We start from the raw sequence: 19,786 nt of genomic DNA, 5'->3' as shown, positions 1-19,786 counted from the left end.
CTAAACATTATCAATAGTATGCTTGTGTGCTGCTTGATAGTGGGGAGTGTCTTTTTCATTTTTAGTAGCAATTAGCACAATTTCTAGCATGTAATAGATGGTTTATAGTGTCTTTGAACTAATGGAAGAATTTCGTTTTTTTCTTACTTGTTGGGAATGATCCATGATTCTGAAGTTTTCTTATTGCTGTTGCCATGTATTCTCTGGTGATATAAAAATGTGGAACTTTAGAAAAGAACCACTGGCTGTCCATTTTTAAACTGAGCCACTCCTAAAAATATTTTAACAAATATTCCTTCCTTCCTTCTGGATTCAGCTCAAATGATATCTCTTATAGGAAACATTTTTAAGTCAGAATCAATCATTCACCTCTAGCTACTCAGCAGAAGTGTAATAGGAGCTATATGTTGAACATTATTAACCTGGCTTACTCTTTTGCCCTTCTGAGCTGTATTCCATTGAAGAGAGCCTTCTGCTTCGATGTAGATCAAGATTTCTTCCAAAAGGAATGAAAAGCAAAAGACTGAGGTAATAATTAGTATTCAAGAACAGAATTTCCAGCAAGGCAATAGTTTGGATTTCAGTGATTGAGAATTGGACTTTCCAAATTCCATTATGTTTATTATTAGCATAGACCCGGAAGCCTAGTCCACAGATTTTTATATAAGTACTCTAGACAGGAAGAGGACAGAGCAAAAGCCTATTTCTAGTCCTGGAGAAATGTGGCACAAAGAGTGAGGTGGGAGACTATAATGAACAGTATCCTTTCTATGAGTAAAGATATCACAGCGAGCCCCTTTCCCCATTTGGGACTCTGAGTGGAGGCCCCCTCATACTTTTCCTTGTACCATCCTGGTTGGGGTTCAGTTGTAACAGAGTAATTTTAAAGGCATAGCCTGAATTTTAATTTTTCAATTCACTCTCACCCTTTCCTGTGTATTATAGGCCCCTGGGTAGCTAAGACTTTGACTGGCGACTCGCCAAGACTTGGAATGTGTTGTACCTCTGTGATGACCACCTAGGCTGGTATTGAATGGGACTCTCAGCTTAGTGCTTATAGCAGCAATATGAGTGAGAGTGAGGCTGAACCTGCTAGGGCAGCAATCTGCACTCCAGGACCACGGAGCATCCAGAAACTAGGAAATCAAGAAACATGACCAGCAGGCTGGAGGAGCCAGGCTAGCCAACCAAAGAGACCTCCTACCCCTGCCACCCTTACCCCATACCCAGATGCCATGTTGGAAAGGAACCTGGGAGGCAGCAGAGAGTAAGAAATCTGAGAGACTAAAAACAGTTTCCTGGAGTTACTGAATATTACCCAAATATGTTATTTCAATTGTCACATTGGACCAAGTTTTTTTGTTTTGTTTTTTCCTGCTTTTTTCTGCCCAAATCCCCTCAATGCTGCTTCAACATGGCCTAATGAGCAGTGCCATGTCTGCGTCCAGGATCTGAACCCTGGGCCGCTGAAACAGAGCGCGCCAACTTAAGCACTCGGCCATGAGGCTGGCCCCTGGACCAAATTTTAAACTGAATTTGACAATTAGTTAATCCTTCTCCCAGTAAACCAGACATGGGGCCTCTTGAAAAGAGCAGATCGGCTATAGACAAAAATAAGGAAAAATAAGGAAAGTCCCTAGGAATTAAATTTTGTAACCCAACTTCACATTTTCAATAAGGAAATTAAAATTTATTCTTTCCAAACATTTAATTTTTATGTCTATTAGTTTATATATATATATATATATATATATATATATATATTATAGAAAACGATATATGTATCTGTCTCTGTATTAGTCTTCTAGGGCTACCCTAAAGAATGCTACAGACTGCGTGGCTTAAACAACAGAAATTTATTTTCACAGAATTCTGGAGGCTGGGAGTCCAAGATCAAGGTGTCAGCAGAGTTGATTTCTGGTGAGACCTTTCTCCTTGGCTTTTCGATGGTTGGTTCTAACTGTATCCTCACATGACCTTTTCTCCATGCCTGGGTGCTCCTGGTGTCTTTCTCTTTTTGTAAGAACACTAGTCTTAGAAGGACATTCCACCCTGAACCTTAATTCCCTCGTTAAAGACGCTACTACAAGTACAGTCACATTGGGGCATAGAGCTTCAACATATGGATTTTGGTGGGACATACTTCAGTCCATAGCAGTCTTCATCATTATATTAGTTGTCTCAAGACAGGGACCTTGTCATTATATCCCTAATCCCTAGCATGGTGACTGACACATAGTGGGTGCTTAATAAATGATGAATGGACACAAAGGACAGTAATATATGGACAATACAGTATAACGTGGTGATTAAAGACACAGACATTTGAGGCTTGTGTTCAAGTTCCAGCAATACCTCTTATCCGGACCCAGTTTTTAAATGTTAAGTAGGCATAATAATAATGCCTCTCCTTTTTAATTGTTAGGAGATTAAATGAGTGTCTGGTAAATTAGAAGTGCTCAATAAGTGTTAGTTGGGATTGTTATCATTTAACTGTGCTTCATTTGAGCAGCCTACTTTCATTTGCACATCAGCTAAAGCTGCACCTCTTTTGTCTGATAAGCAGGATCAGAGCGCCCTAGGTTGTAATCAAGGGCTGCAGACGTGGGAGTGGAGTGAGTGTGTCACGGAGCCGTCATCCTGGGCAGTTGTTCTCCAGGGATTGTTCCTGTCTGCTTGGGGGCGATATTTTGGCCCTCGTGATGGGTAATATTCTTAGTGTTTTCAGGCAAAGTTAGGCTGAATTAATTTTAGAACTGACCCACTTACATATTTTTAAACTTTAGACTACGGCAGCTAAACAGCTAAGTTGGACAATTTACAAACTGTATTATGGCTTATATGGGGCAGGCCACTCTCGAAATAGGACCAAGAGGCCCGAGAGTCCAAGTGACTGGTTCTTGACAGATTCAGAATATCAATTAAATCCTTAACCCTTGGTCATCTGCTGGAAGTCTAGCAGTTTTGAGGGGAAGACAAGAAAACATGCTATAATCTGGTTGGGGAATTAAAAAACAAAAGAAGAAAAATCAGATCTAGAATGTCATAGAAAAGTTATCAAATAAATAGAATAATTTGCCCCTTGGCACATTATTAGAATAATTTGCACGTGGGCACACATGTAACCAAGTATACATGGCAAATATCATAGAATAGCTATCGAATAAATAGAAATTTGGGCAAATTTCAATTACACTGAACTATATTGACTTGCTAAATTTAGATTTTAAAATTTCAATTAATTTGTCAATTTGCAGGCTTTTCCTGTGTTCAGGGAATGGTATAGTATTTGCCTCTTCTTCCTCCCTCACCCAGCTGCCTTCCTTGAAGTCAAGAGGGGTACCTGACTTGTCTTTGTGTCTCTTGCAGTGATGTTCACGGAGTCATTCACATAGTAGGTGCTGAATAAATATTAATGGAATCCAGTGTAGGCAGCATTATGCAGAGCTCACTCCCTGCTTCTTGCTGTCATTCAAGAGTCCACCATAACATTTTTCCTACTGAGTGGGACTTGAACTTACAATTTTTCTCACCCTAGTGCTCCAGGAAGCCACAATGCATCATTTACGCTTGGTATGAGAATCCAAGTTCTTAGGTATTCTGGCTCTTGGGTTTCCAGCCAGAGATTTTACCTTGAATTGTAATCATTCGTCCAAGCCCTTGTTAAGAATAAATGAAATGAAGTGTTTTCAAATCAGGTCAAAGCTATCATTGGTCCCTAAAAATTACTCATATATTCTATTGTGTTGATAACAGGTCACAAACACTATTTTAATATAGGGAAGACAACCAAATCCTTTTAATAGTTGCTACTAAATGAAAGCGTAAGAGTAAAATAAATACTGCTAAGTGTTCTGAGTTACATTATGTTAAATCAATTGCTTAGATAATTAGATACAGAGATAGCCTTGCTGTTGATAGTTTTTATTCAGTTTAGTGTGAAATAATTCCAAGATGTTGCCCTATCATTCCCACTGGAGAAGTTAGTTTACTGACCACTATTTTAAAGTTTATGGAACTCTCCTTTATTCTTCATTTAGTTTAAATTATGTAAAAGTATTTGATACTATTATAATGTTTCTAAAAGTAGTTACAGACCTTGCTTCAAAGTAAATGATTTCACTCTTTTAAAATTTTGGACAATATTAATCTTGCTATTTACTACCATATGAATGAAAGTCTGTTTCTCTTATCTCCACCTCAGGGAAAATGTTGTGACCATGTGAGCATGGCAAAGGGAGCTATGGCCACACTCAAGGAGATACTGGGGAGGAAGCTCTTCTTGCAGTAGACACTGTGCTCCTTTTTGATCAACGTTAAGAAGACTTCAATCAAAAAGCATATGAACATTATTCTAGAGTGAGAGTCACTTTGGGGTTAAGCGGAGAACTCTGTAGTAATGATCAGTTACTTTCCCCATTATATGTCTTTACACATGTAGACTCTAACCCTATTACCATATCCGCTGGTAGCATTGATGCAGGAAAGAAATGATGTGAAAGATTACCTGATCAAGAAAGAGTAATGAGGGGCCGGCCCGGTGGTGCAGTGGTAAAGTTCCCACGTTCTGCTTTGGCGGCCTGGGGTTCACCTGTTTGGATCCCCAGTGTGGATCCCCGGCATGGAAGCGGACATGGCACCACTCATCGGGCAACGCTGTGGTAGGTGTCCCACGTATAAAGTAGAGGAAGATGGGCACGGATGTTAGATCAGACCAGTTTTCCTCAGCAAAAAGAGGAGAATTGGCAGCAGATGTTAGCTCAGGGCTAATCTTCCTCAAAATAAATAAATAAATAAAAGAGTAACGAAACCAGAGTAAATAAATACTCATAATCAAATCTGAAAATAGTACTGTTTCTTCAAACACTGAGACCCGTATGAAAGTCACAACCATTTTTCTTAGAAGATACCTTATAAAACACATAACTATATAAACTTTAAATGTCTAATATTACAATAAACTACTATATTTAGAAGGAAATTTAAAGATATTAGAATTTTGTCTCATGAACCAAACTAAAGAATACATTTACTTCATATACTAGGACTTATTTATTGGCAAATAGTTTCTTCCAGTCAAAATTCTATTAGGATCTGATTTTCTAAGCCTATTAAAAGTAATAGGCAAATCAATAATGATTTAGTGAAAAACTTCTTTCCACTTCAACCTCCTTCACACAAAATGAATGAGAACATTCCATTTGACCACTTATTGAAAGAGAAATAAAGTCATAATCTAGTGACGTAGGATCAGTGTCTCTTGTTTTGCCTTGGCCTTACTACTTTGAAGCAAGGAGACAATATCTTGTGAAAAGATTTTGGTTTAAGTACTTGTATTTTTAAATTAATTGGTTAGTCTTTCTATTCAACTAAAGGTAAGCGATAAAAGAAATACTTTAAGGCTACCAACATTTTGCTAGTAGTGAATACTGTGGTCAAAAAGCCTGAAGTCATACAAATGTTCCTCGGTGTTTATTAATTGGATAATATCAGTTTATGGAGCAGATTTTTTTAGTATGTTACTAGTGTGATAGTATGTTACATGGTTCTTCTAATATAGGGAAAGAAAAAATTACTCAAAGAATAGGTTCACAATTATTGTAATGCATTGACTATTTATTCTTTATAATGTGTGAGAAACATTTTCAAAATGCTTATCAATGTAGACTGAAACCTTTAATCACTAATGGGTTGATGGAGCAAATTGCATAAAACCACTTTTCAACGACAAAACAAAAATTAATTAAAAAATTATTAAAAAATGGAAGCATACATGCCATTCAAAATTAAAATTACTGAAAACTTTACAAAACCTTCTGCAAGGAGAGGCTGTTTTTATTCTTAATGGAGAAATCATAGGGTAATAATTCTCTTCTTCATTAAAATATCAGTATCCCACATCTTTTATCTCTCTTAGAAAAATGGCTTTGAACACTAAAATCACATCAGTTGTCAGCTTTGTGTTTCTATAACTGTTAAAAAAAAAAGAAAACCATTACATTACTTGAAAGCTGAAGAAACATTTTGAGAGTTTTAATTTATACTAGTTGTAAAGTTCTATTTGCTTATTGTGTATGATGGTTTTATATATTTTTTAGGTACATGAATTAAATGTGTAAAAGGCAGAAGGATACCAAAGGACTCTAGAACACCAGCATTCAAATCCCCTCTGCCTTGAGCCCTGCCTCGCTTTTTGTTCTAATTCTATTTTCAGTTCTGTCTTTGTTCTTGCGGGACATATTTTGAACTCCATATGAAGACCTTACAGGCAGTCCATGCATGGAGCATGCCTGCCACATGCTGGGCAAATAGAACCCACTGTAATTATCTCTATTTTATAAGGAATGAAACTGAGATGCAGAAAGGTTAAGCCATTTGTGAGAAACCACATATAAGTAAGCATTCTTTGAGATGGAGATAGAAACCTTTAATCAAGAAGAGGTTAAAATGTCACGAGTCCAAATCTGAAATAGATGGTCTGAAATGGCAGATTCTTAAGAGAGAATAATTAAAGGAGTTGATGCCTCATTGTCTTTAACGATATTCCTTGCTATTCTATCAAACCATTGAATAGATAAGAGGTGAGCAATAAGTTTCCAGCTGATCTTTTGTGTAGCCAGATAATTTAGACAAAAGCTCCTAGGGATGGTGTGGAAAGTAAATTCACCTACCTAGCCTCCAAACTCCTCAACTTTCAGGAGAGGGTGAATGAGTGACATCTGGACACATGGACCAGAATAAAATGACTCTGTATATTCTGGTTTCTTTTTTGAAATTCAAAGTGTTGGGCCACAGACCACATACGCTATGATAATTGTAGTAATTTGACCCTTGGAAATAGAGATTGCTCTGCACTTCTGAACTTTAGACTGGGTAAATGCGCTTTATTCATATTCTATTTCCACTTCACCTATGCTTGGAAGACTTAACATATAATTATTAAATTTAAAATAGTTAATCCTTATTCTTTACTGCAGTGATTATGATTTCCAGTGTTTAATGGGTGGAAGAAAATATCACCTTCCAAACATGCTAGGACATATTTTTTTGACCCTTCTTTCCATATCTGGGAAAATTCTGGATCAGAAACCTTGTGAGCGACCTTCCTTCCCCCAAATTAAATTCTGATTAGTCTCCTAGGGAAAGGAAATAGGCCGTTCCTAAATTTAAAATCTTTACGACCAGGTGGACGTAGTGACAGTAGGTATTTATCACATCTCCTCTAATGATGCTAATTCCCTGATATCAGTTTTCAGTGGATCATGTCCCTCGCATCTTTATATTTTATATGAAACTATACTTGAAAATAATCCAATGTTAGTCTACCTGTTCATGGATTCATAACTGTTTTCTTTTGTACCCATTGTTCTTCAAAGTTGTTATTTTGGTTTTTTTGAGAAGTCTATATAAAACAGGATGCAAATTTATCCCATAGAGATTCTTAAGTAAATGAGTATGGTAAATAGTTTCATATATATGAGACATTCTATGGTGACTGCTTAATACACTAAAACCTGTTTAGTTGTTTTTTTAAAGGGGTTCTTTGGAAAAATAAAAAGCACTCTCCTTTAGACTCCAAAGTAGGCAGTGAAGAAATCACCTCCAAGTAGAGATAAGCAGAGAAATGACGACGTATCAGTGTTGTAAGAATCCTTTGTCAACTGAGGAACGATCGTTAGACTTTCTCATTGTCCTGGAGTGTGATAATGATCCCAGTGTGGTTTGCTAGGATTAAGAGGATAGATACCACATTCCCCTGGTGGGGAACTTGATTAGTTCTCAGAGTCGAATCTTATGGACCATCCCAGTCTTAAGTATGGATACAATAAAAATATCTAGAAAAGAAGCGTTCAGCTGCTAATGGTCAAGGGGACACCTTCAGGAGACGCACAGAGACACATTATAAGCAATTCTCTTAATTATTCAACAAGATCTACTTATTGTGGTTGAGAGGAAAGACTATTGAATTGTGAGCCAGCTGACCATGTGCCGGCTATGCCTATGTTGCTTAGTGCACTAATATGAGGAGGTAAAAAAAAATTCCCTTCTTCCCTAAAGACTTACTTCTCTTTACAATAAAATGAAGCAAAGTAGAGGATCCAAATACTCTCTAAAATCCCTTCTAGCATAAATATATTCTAGTATACAAACATCTTCTGGTAAGGCTATGTACTTGGAGCTGTGGAAGACACAATATTATATTAATGCTTTTCCAGTCTTTCAATAGCTGGCTCTCACTTACTTCATGATATCTGAAAATAATAGAGAAAATTAAACCAAAATTTTGAGCCAATCCTACAACACTATGCAAGTAATGGAAGGACCCCGTAATGCTGTCTTATCTGAACATGGTGATAACTATGATGCTATCTTCATAGTCTGCTTCTTGGGTGTGTAGTTTGCATGATAAGAAGGAGACACCATTCCCCATGGCAACCCAATGTGGTTCAACCTGATGCAGGCAAATTACCTCAAGAGCGGGGGAAAGCTATCAACTAAAATTTTAAAAATTAAAAGAAAGTTACAAGCTGATAAGCTTTTAAGGAAGTAAAAGGATGAACTGTAATTGTTGTACCTAAAAATATTTGTCCAATTGATAATGGAGAAGATATTTAAGTTACATATTCTGTGTTGGCTGAGGTCCCCTTGAAAGCAAGGGCACTCTCTTGTTCACCCTGGCACAAAGGAAGAGTATCAATAAATATTTACTGAAAGGAATCTTCTAAAATGGAATTTTGAGGAGTCAATCAATAGTGCCTGTTCCAACATAACACATACATGTACACACACTCTGAACAAATAGGCGCAATTCAGTATACAAGTTTAAGTGCGTTGCCATAAACTCCACGGGGTGCAGAGTCAGAATTATAAAATTGAAAAGGGCCTCGGGGATTGTCTAATTGTTTTCTGATAGTGAAATTTTGTTTTAATGAGAGAACATGACTGGAAATCACATTCTGATTCTATGGGAGCTGGGAATGAGAAAGAATTTATATTTAACCTTTCTGAGGGAATTATCAAATTAAAATAAGTTTAAACTCCAGGAGTGTATAAAGGACAGCATCAGATCCTTACCATCTCCACCTCTTTACCCGTTAGGCTTCTAGAAACTTCTTGTGTTCCGTTGGTGGTTTGGGAGTACAGGTGAGAGTTTTTCAGATGGGCTATGGGATTTAGGACTGAGAGATAGGAAGATTGGGAGTTGAGATATTCAGGGGAATGAGAAACAATAATTGCAATTCTTCTTTCTCTTCTTTGGTTGTTCAAGTGCAAATTGACACTAAGAGTTCCTGTCTTTAAAGGAACGTTACACAAACAGAACCAGAAAAACCCATTTGTTATAAAAGCAGTAATATCTAATGAATATTGTGCTCTGAAAAATGTAATATTTTAACACAACTTTAAGGCAATAAATTACCTTATTTTTAATTGCAGTGTATGTTATTGCTAACCGAACACCCGCTATATGCTAAGCACTGTGCTTGACCTTTAGAAAAGAGGTCATCTCATTTAATATTCATAACAGTACTCTTATCATCTTAAATGACAATGAAAATGAAGATCCTTTAGAAAAGTCAAATACTTACCCAAGATCACATGACTGGTAATGTGTGAAGCATAGTGGGAATAGAATTTTCTTGACGAGAATGGTCTTTTCATAAAAGGCTGCTCTCTCCGCAGTGGATTTTAGTTGAATTGAATTTATTGTAAAGTGGTGAGTAGTGGCCCTGGGACTAATGCTATCTTTTACTAACCAGCTTGTGAAGAGGTCAAGGTACTTCATCTCCACTCTTTAATATCTACGTCTGTAAAACAAAGAGGTTTTTAGCTAAAGTTCCTTATTACTCTAAAAATATGTTCTATTTTACTTTTTTGAAAGACTTTTTTTTACTGTAGGACCATCTAAAAGATATGGAAATAGCTTTTAATGTTTTTCTTTTTATCAGAAGAATCTCATAAATTATTACATAGGTTACTGGAAGTTTGTACATGCATGAGTGAGGGAATTTTAAGTATATCATCTAAGGGTCTATAAAATAGTTAGATTTTAGAAAATTATATTCTACCTAGAAATACCTGTTGTAACAAAGCTGAGTGCTATAACTAATATGAGAGCTGGACGCTATAGCAGATGAAAGAAGTTGACAAGAATAGTGTTATCTTACCCTTAGCTTCATAAAATTAATTACACAAATATAAAATTGAGGCAGAATTGGCATATTTGAAAGATAGAGAAATTGGCTTCTCTTTCTGTTATGATGCCATAGCTGTGGCAGATTAATTATCCTGCCAAGTACAACAAGCAAGGCATAAAATGCTTATCAGACATGGATTTTAAAATCAGTGTGATTAGCAGTTTCAAGAAAATAGTACAAGATGAAGAATTTTATCAGAGAATTGAATTTTTAAAAACTGAGATATAATTCACATCCCTTAAAATTGACTCTTTTAAAGTGTACAGTCAGTGTTTTTTTTTTTTTAGTATATTCACAGATATGTGCAACATCACCACTATCTAATTCCCACACATTTTCATCACGGCAGAAAGAAACTCAGTACCCATTAGCAGTCACTTCCCATTCTCCTTTTCCTCAGCCTCTGACAACCGCTGATCTACTTTCTCTCTCAATGGATTTGCCTATTCTGGACATTTCATATAAACGGAATCATGCTGTATGTGGCCTTTTCTGTCTGGCTTCTTTTACTTAGCATAACGATTTCAAGGTTCATCCATGTTGTAACATATATCAGTTCTTCATTCCTTCCTATTACTGAATGACATTTCATTTTATGCGTGTACCAGATTTTGTTTATCCACTCATCTGCTGATGGACATTTGGATTCTTTCCACTGTTGGCATGTCATGAATATGCTACTGTAAATATTCAAATATTTGCGTGTGAGTTTTGTTGTGGATATATGTTTTCATTTCTCTTGGGTATATACCTAGGAGTGAAATTGCTGGATCTTTTGATAACTCATGTTTCATCATCTGAGGAACTGCCACACTGTTTTCCAAAGCAGCTGTAACATTTCACATTCCCACCAGCAATGTCTGAGAGTTTCTATTTCTCCAAAGCTTCAGCAACACTTGTTACTACCTTCTTTTTAACTATAGACATCCTAGTGGGTATGAAGTGGTATCTCATAGTGGTTTTAATTCATATTTCCTTAATTACTAATGAGGTTGAGCGTATTTTCATGTGCTTATTCACCATTCATAAATCTTTGGAGAAATGTCTGCAAATTCTTTGACCATTTTTGAATTGGATTATTTGTTTTGTACTGTTGAGTTGTAAGGGCTCTTTATGTATTCTACATATGAGTTCTTTATCATATATATTATTTGGGAATATTTTCTATCATTTTGTAGCTAGTCTTTGTATTTTCTTGATAGTGTCTTTCAGAGCATAAAATTTTTAATTTTGATGAAGTCCAATTTATTTTTTCTTTTGTCACTTGTGTTTTTGGTGCCATATCTAAGAATCTATTGTCTAATCCAGGATCATGAAGATTTATGCTTATGTTTTTGTATAAGAGTTTTGTAGTCCGAGCTCTTAAAAATTGTATTTGATTTCATTTTGAATCAATTTTTGTATATAATGGGAGGTGGGGTCTGACTTAATTCTTTCGCATGTGCATATCCAGTTTGACCAAGATTAAACGTCAAACTTAATGGTGAAATATTGAGAGTTGTGCCCCATAGGATGAGGATTTAGACAAAATCTTAGTTACAGTCACTATCATTGAACGTTGTACTAGACATTTTTTTTACCAGTGCAATAAATAGAGAAAATAAAACAACTGATATAAAGATGAGAAACTAAGAAATAAACTACCACTATTCACAGGTGACATGGTATTGTACATATAAAACACAAAATAAACTGTAAATAAACTACTACAAAAATGAATGAATCTAGTAAAATCATTAGATGCAAGGTCGGTATACAAGAATCAATTCTTTTTCTATATGCCAACAAAAGGAAAGACAGAAAATGAAATGTTTAAAATGAACTACTCACACTAGCACAACAAGTCAAATACCAAGAAATGAGTCTAATGATATATGTGGAAGGGCTCCTCACTGCAAACTATAAAATATTATGGAGAGATATTTAAAAAGAGCTGAAAAATGGAGGCTATACAATGTTTACAGATTGGAAAGCTCAATATTGTAAAAATGTCAGTTCTCTTCAAATTCTTTTCAAATAATCTACAGACTCAATGCATTCCAAATAAAATGCTAGCAGAATTTTTTGTAAACATTAGCAAGCTGATTTAAATGAAGTCATAAAGGGCCGAGAAAATTTTGAAGAAGAGCAAGTTGAGAGTTACTTTAGAGGATATGAAGACTTATTATATAGCTACAATAATTAAAGTGTGATATTAGCACAAAAATAGTAAAATAGAATAATTATCCAGAATAGAGAGTATAAAAACAGACCCTCACACATATGGTCACTAATTTTATTGCAAAGGTGACACCACAGTGCAGGTGAATACACTGGGTATTCTATGCCACAAAAATAAATCTTGCTTCTCCTACCTCATATCATATCCATAAATCAGTTCCAGATGGACGAAGATCTAAATGCGAAAGGTTGATCATAAAAGATTTACCTAAAATACTGGCAAATGAATTCTACTTAAATTCTATTCATCAATAGACACGATTAAGAGTAAAAAGGCAAGTTGTGTAGTGGGAGAAATAATACTCATGTAGACATGTACAGATGTATTTAAGACAAAAGGCTCATATTTATATCTATCTACCTATCTATCTATCTATCATCTATCTATCTGACTTGAACAGTCACTTCACAAAAGCAGACATCCAAATGGCAAAAAAATGAAAAGATGCCTAACTTTATAAAACATCAGGAAAACTCAGATGAGAACCACAGTAAGATACCATTGTACAACTACCAAAGTGACAAGTAAAACTACTGAAAATACTAAGTGCTTGCAAGGATGTAGAGCAACTTGAACTCTCATATATTGCTGTTTGGGAGTGCATATTTGTCCCACTGCTTTGGAAAACTCTTGGGTAGTTTCTATTAAAGCTGAATGTACTCATACCTTATGATCCAGCAAATAAACTCTTGGGCATATACCTAACAGAAATGTATAAACCTGTGCACCAAACGACATATACAAACATGTTCATAGCAGAACTGTCTTTAGCCGTTCAAATCTAGAAACAAATCAAACATCTATCAACAGTAGAAGGAATGCTATGATCTATTCATGAAATAGAATATTATACAGCAAAAAGAATAGATGAATCTCACAAATTATACTAAGCAAAAGAAGCCAAATGCCAATTTGGTTCTATTTAAATTAAGTTCAAAAACCAGCAGAACTTATCAGTGGTGATAGAAGTCAAGATTAGGAATGGGTAGGAGATGGATTTCTGGCTGGAGGACTGGTAATCATCTACTTTCAAACGACCTGGTTGTTAAACAGCTAAGTTCACTTTGGCAAAAATTCAATGCACTGTTCACTTATAATTTGGGAACTTTTCTGTTTGAGTGTAATACTTCAAAATTTTTACTTCAATTAATACAGATTTTTATGAGACTTAACCTTAACACGATGAGTTCTTATGAGGATATCAAATGCTGCTTCTGAAACAAAAATAAAAATAAAACAAAAACTAACGTAAATTAGATTGTGGCACAAAATAACGAAGAGCTTCGTATTAATTTTTTTCAAAAGTGGAATGTGCTGCCTTATGAAGCAGTGAGTTGGCTATCACTGAATGCATCCATGGCAAAGATAAAAGCATTCCTATTAGTAAATATTAAAAGGAAGTCTTTAAAGTGTGGGAGCTGGACAAAATGACTTCTAAGGAGATTCCAACTCTAAGACTATAATTTTAACCTTATAAGGAACAAACACAAACTCCTAAATGGGTTATACCAAACAATTTGCCAAACACTGTTCATCAGTTAGCAAATCATTTAAGCTTTCAGGCTGATTCCACTTGAAAGAACATAGATTTCTCACTTTATACTGTTGACAACTTTTTGTTATACGATTTAAAAAAATATATGACTAATCTACAGGGTTAAGCAAGAGATTATGCCTAGATTTTTGTTTTGCTATTCTTAAGAAAATTCTAAAATAATCCAAAGACAGTTGACTGCTCCATTGGTAAAAGATGATTTGTCATGGGAAAATTTAGAATGATGCTCAATATATCTATTCAATGCACCAGGAAGTGGCTTATGAAATTTAAGCAAGTTCTATTTATTTCTTACCTAAACAGTCATATTAGATATGTATAATGTGTGTATGTGTTCTTACAAGCATCTTCATGTATTTTTCACGTTACATAGCAAACAGATTTTTATAACAGATAGACTGATTCAGTTTGGGCTAAGCAGTAACTTTAGGTGCATGAAAGGGACAAACTGGCACATATTCTACTTTTAATTCACAGGACCAACTCCTCCTGATTGTCAAATAATCATTTATAGGCATCAATAATTCTTATATTTTTGGTCCAGGGAGCCAGGATGAAAATTTTGTATACTCTACATAGTAAAAAGTAGACACGCACAAATTTGATATATAATTTTAGAGAAATTTCAGACCCTTTGTTTTCTATCCACATACCTTGTAAGGTCCATATATCCCAGGTTACAAGCTCCTGGCCTGCTAAACTAATATAATGAACAGTTTAGACAATACCAACAATGTTGTGGCTTTGTTATAATATTAAACACTATTAGGCATTCTACCCTGCATGGGAAATTTAGTTTAAGATTCTTTAAATTATTGCAGAGGCATTGATATTTATTATCATCCAAAACTGTGCCAAGCATTGCATAAAGCATTTACATGTCTTTGAAAGTTTGGGAGAAATCCACAGTTAATGCTGAATTTTTGCCCATATTAAGCAACCCAAGCGACAGAAGACGCATAAGAAAGTAAGTCACGTATCTACAATACTATCCTCTAAATAGGTTGGAAAAAAATATAGTTGCCTACATGCTTATTTATATAGGATTCCATAATAAAACCCCAGAAACTTAATTTCCCAAAATCAAATTTTGTTTCCTTCCATGACCTATGTTGTTTCATCCAATCTTAAACCATTTATTGAAGTCTATGACAACAAGGAAGGACTAGCATGGGGTGGAGAAGAAGGCAAAAGTCTTCTGGTGATTTAAACTTATGGTAACTCGGTGCAAAGAAAATGTGTGCCTCTAAAATAACGTAGTATAAAACGAATCCAAAACAACTAGTGCAATTCTTCTGCTGTAATCAGGTTGAGCACATAATAAAGGCTCACCAACAGCATGCATTGGTATTTCTGCTCTGTTTACTAAGGACAATATCCGGCCTGAGCAAAGAATAGAGTGTACCACTTAACAAAATATTTTGGCAGGTGGAGAATTGCCACATATAAAGCACATAGATAATCATTTTGTAACAACTGAGAAGATACTTCAGGATCTTATATTATGAACATTGATTTTTACTATATTGCAGAAGTACAGAAATAGTAATAGAAGGTATAGTCAATAGAATACTAGGAAGATGATGGCTTATGTTAAATTCATTCATTCTGCCTACCACCCACCCACTCATCCATTATCCATCCATCCATCCATTCACTCATTTTACATACTATGGGATGTATAGGAATACAATGGTACACACAATGGATATTTTGTGTCATGGAACTTTCACAAAGAAATGTAAGAAAAATACACAATGACTATACTAGATGATAGGATTTAAAAAAATTTTTATTGAGGAATAATTGACATTTAAACATTGTATAAGTTTAAAGTGCACAAGGTGTTTGATTTGATACATTTATATACTGCAATATGATTACCACTATAGAATTAGGTAACACCTCTATCGTGTTACATATCTTGCATGATAGGACTTCAAGTGATCTTCTTCCTTGTAAATTGTTAACCATCATACTATTGGAAATTATGATTTCAAATATTAGGTTAATATTAAAAATCATCTTTTGATAATTCATATTAATCTAATTAGAAAAAACCCTTGAATTTTGCCTTTTTCTTAATTGTGTAAGGCAATGATTCTAGGCCAGGGCTAGCTATACCATACCAAGGGATATTGCTCTCTGTCATGGACTCCCAGGTACCTAGCCGATGCCATCACCTACAGTGAAAACGTGGAGGGAAAAACGAGCAGAGCATTTTTGGTTGGCGTTCTAACACTAGAGTCCCTGTAATTGAACAGTCAAAAATATCAACAAAGTAAATAGCAGCCACAAGAATCAGTATTTTGTAGGACTTGGAGTCTGAGCTTCTTTGAAAAAGGGGTGGATGGGCCCTAGCTGCAGATAAAAGAATTTACAGATCTGTCTATGAAACAAGAGTCCAATTCTTCCACAATATTGTTTTAACACAAAAGAGGAGAATATGGGCAAGACCTCTGAAGCCTAGCTTACAAGGATTATTCCCAGCATTTCCCAATCAATGAGTAAGGCTGTTTGTTAGGGCAAGAAAGTGAATTGTATCATGATGGAGAGTTTCTATTGTTGCACACCTCTCCACTAGAAGCTAGGCTATTGAGAACTGATTCTATATTTTATATTTGACTTTGTAGCCTTAAGATCTAGCACAGTGCCTGGCGCAGAAAAAGAAGTCAATATTTGTTTGCTTCACAGATTAATAGCAATTTTCATAATGAAAGGCTCAAGTGTTTGCAGATTCCCCAATTTTCAGGAGATCTTAAGTAACAAATATCCAGACATGTATACAAAGCATGTAAATGATTTCTAAGGTCATATAGTTTCTTAATTATAAACACGGCTCCAGAATTCAAGCCTATTCACACCTGATGCAGTGTGCTTAGCAATAATGTTTAATATCAAATGCACATAATATGATCATGCATTTTATAGGTCAATTAACTATTTACTAAGATATTATCAGACGATATCTGTCTTTAAGACATCTATAATGTATTTTCCTCCTACGGCCAATGTTGGAATCACCCGCAACCTGAGGTAAGAATTCAGTTGGCCACTTAGATTTCAATTTTCTTGTAGGTAAAATGAAGGGGTTTGCCTTGATGCTTGCTTGCTGAGCACTGTTAGAGCTCTAATTTCTATAACTCTACTCTATATTAAGTATGTGCCTTTATTTTGGTCAAAGGAGTTTAAAGCACATTATACAATCTATATAAAATAAGCACTTGATGCTTGAGAACTATACTAGTATTTCCTTTGTAAATTAAGCTAAAGAATCTGGGTGCTGCCTTTGGTGACAAACTTTTCTGCTATAACACGATCAATTACCCAACTGAATCATTCATTTCTCCGTGGAATAAATGAGAAATCCCTTTAAAAATTTGCCTTCATCTGGCAAAGTTTGCATTCTCCACTGACTTCTCTGTGTATGCTCTATTGGTAGATGTGAACATTTTCAGAGGTTTTTTTCTGATAATTCGTGTCTGATGAACAAATCTGTGTCTCAAACTATGTTTGAACTGGTGTCCTTCAACTAATAGTCTTTTAAATACGAAGTATCGATGCTAGTTCTAAAGAAATCACATTATTCATTTTTCTAATGTAGACCAGTAATTCCCAAATAGGAGTATAGCGGAGTCTCTGAGGGAGAGAAAGGACAGTGTAAAATATTATATTTACCAAAGGGGGCATAGGTTAAAAAGGTTGGGAGACTCTGTCACAAAGAAAATTATCTGGACACCTCTGGAGATCTTTCATCAAATGGAAAAAAGAGAGTTCACAAAAGTTAATTGATTAAAAAACTAAACTAAATCTAGAACAAATGAATTTTAATGACTATTTTCAAAGAATGATTAATTTTTTCATTATGAATTCTAAAGCTAAAAGTTAACGTATATATATTGTATAACATGGAGAATACAGGACTGAAAGCAAGACAGATCTGAGTTCAAGTCCCAGCTCTGTTGCTAAATCATGGGGGCCTTCATGTTCTGAATTTCAGTTTTCTCATGTGAAAATGAAAGAACTAACCTAGATGATTGCTAAGTGCCTGAAAGTTCTGCCATTCTATAACTCTATTAAATTTTTATGTCATGTTTTTGTGAAAGTATTTTGTAGCCTCCATATCAAAAAGGAATGATAACTATAATTCTTTCTAACTAGAACATAAGCCCCTGATTCTATGGCCAGTAGACTGGTAGATCATGCATCCTAACCAATCTTTGTACCAGAATCATTGGGAGAGCATCATCATCCTGGAAGCTTGTATTCAATGGATCTGATAGTACAACCAAGCCTGTGTAGTTTGAACTTGTCTCCTGGTGATTTTGACATGTATCCCCAGTTAAGAATCACTGTTCCAGGTTCTCTTTTGACAAAATATTTCTTGAGTTTGGGTTTCAGACAAAGACCTATGCTAACAAGGGAAACAAACACAAAGTTATAATTTATCTCAAGAGAGATTGTTTCTTTCTTAGCTATCTGTGGATAAACTCAATATTTCTTATGTGTGACTTCTACTAGATCGGACTTACAGATCTTAGATATTTGAACTTTTATTGCTGTGACAATAAAAGACCAGGTAATAAAAACTCAGTCAGCATTGAGATGGAATATGTATGAAGAAAGAGGAACACATACATATTTTAAATAATATATCCTTAAATATAGTGCATAAGAACACAAATATAAGCAAATACTAAACTTTTAATCTCTGATATCTTTTGTTTGTTCCTCCAAATCCACTTGCCACTGTTTGCACCCTTCTCCACCCTTGATCTCTGCTCCAGGAGACTGGCCTGAATGAACTGTAATAGTCCCCATAGCCTCTGGACAATGGGTAGCCCTGGTAGGACATCATAGAAAAGAAGAGCGGATTCAGTGTATTTTTGCGACCAGATCACTCCTGGCAAGGTCATCTTCAGTTGGCTGTGTCCCTTGACCAAAGATCACTGATCATCTCCAACCAGTAAACACTTTATGACACTCTTTGCTTTCAGTTCTGGTGATCACACTCTTCCTTCATCCCTTGAGGAATGATAACAGCTCTGATGCAACTGGCCCCCAGTTTACTGCACTGGCCCTTGTGGCTTTTCTGAATTTCCACTTTATAAATAGACTCTTGTACATAAGATCTCCTGGCATTATCTTATTTTGAGTATGCCATCTATTTCCTATTTACTAGAATTCTAAGTGATACAATCTTTATGTTAACAGTATCTTTGAGAACCTTTGATTAATACAAAAATGTGGAATGTAGTTTGAAAACTTGAACTGCAGTTTGTAAAAAAGCTCTAACTCTGCTAAAAACAGTATACCTAAGCAGCAGAGGAAGAGTGTGTTAAAAGTCACATGAAAATTGAGGCAGTAGTGGATCTGAGAACATGGGATGTTGATCTCATCTATGATGTGGAGAAGAAGCAAAGCAATGTGAATCTTAACTGCATACAAACACAAAGTCACAAGGCTAAAACTGATAGGGCTTCTTTACATGCTCCAGAGACACTTGATCTGTGGTATTGCATTCATCCTTGGGCAGCTTATTAACAGAGTAATATAGGCAAGCCGGGGAGAGTTCATAGAAGTGTAACAAAGTGATAATAAGCGCCAGAGGATTGACATGTGAGAAGAGATTAAAAAGATGAAATTACTCTTCTTTAACTAAGTGGTGACTAAGGGGGAATATGTCAACTGTCTACAATTATGCAAAGGTTATAAACTCCAAAAGACAGGCAGTGGTTACTGCAAATCAAAGGAGTAGGGCTCTGTTGTAAAAAGACAAATTATGGAAAAAGTTTAGCTCAAATAACAGCACCA

Source organism: Equus przewalskii, chromosome 4 (assembly GCF_037783145.1).
Source record: "Equus przewalskii isolate Varuska chromosome 4, EquPr2, whole genome shotgun sequence".
Lineage (NCBI taxonomy): Eukaryota > Metazoa > Chordata > Mammalia > Perissodactyla > Equidae > Equus > Equus przewalskii.
This window is presented reverse-complemented; position numbering follows the sequence as displayed.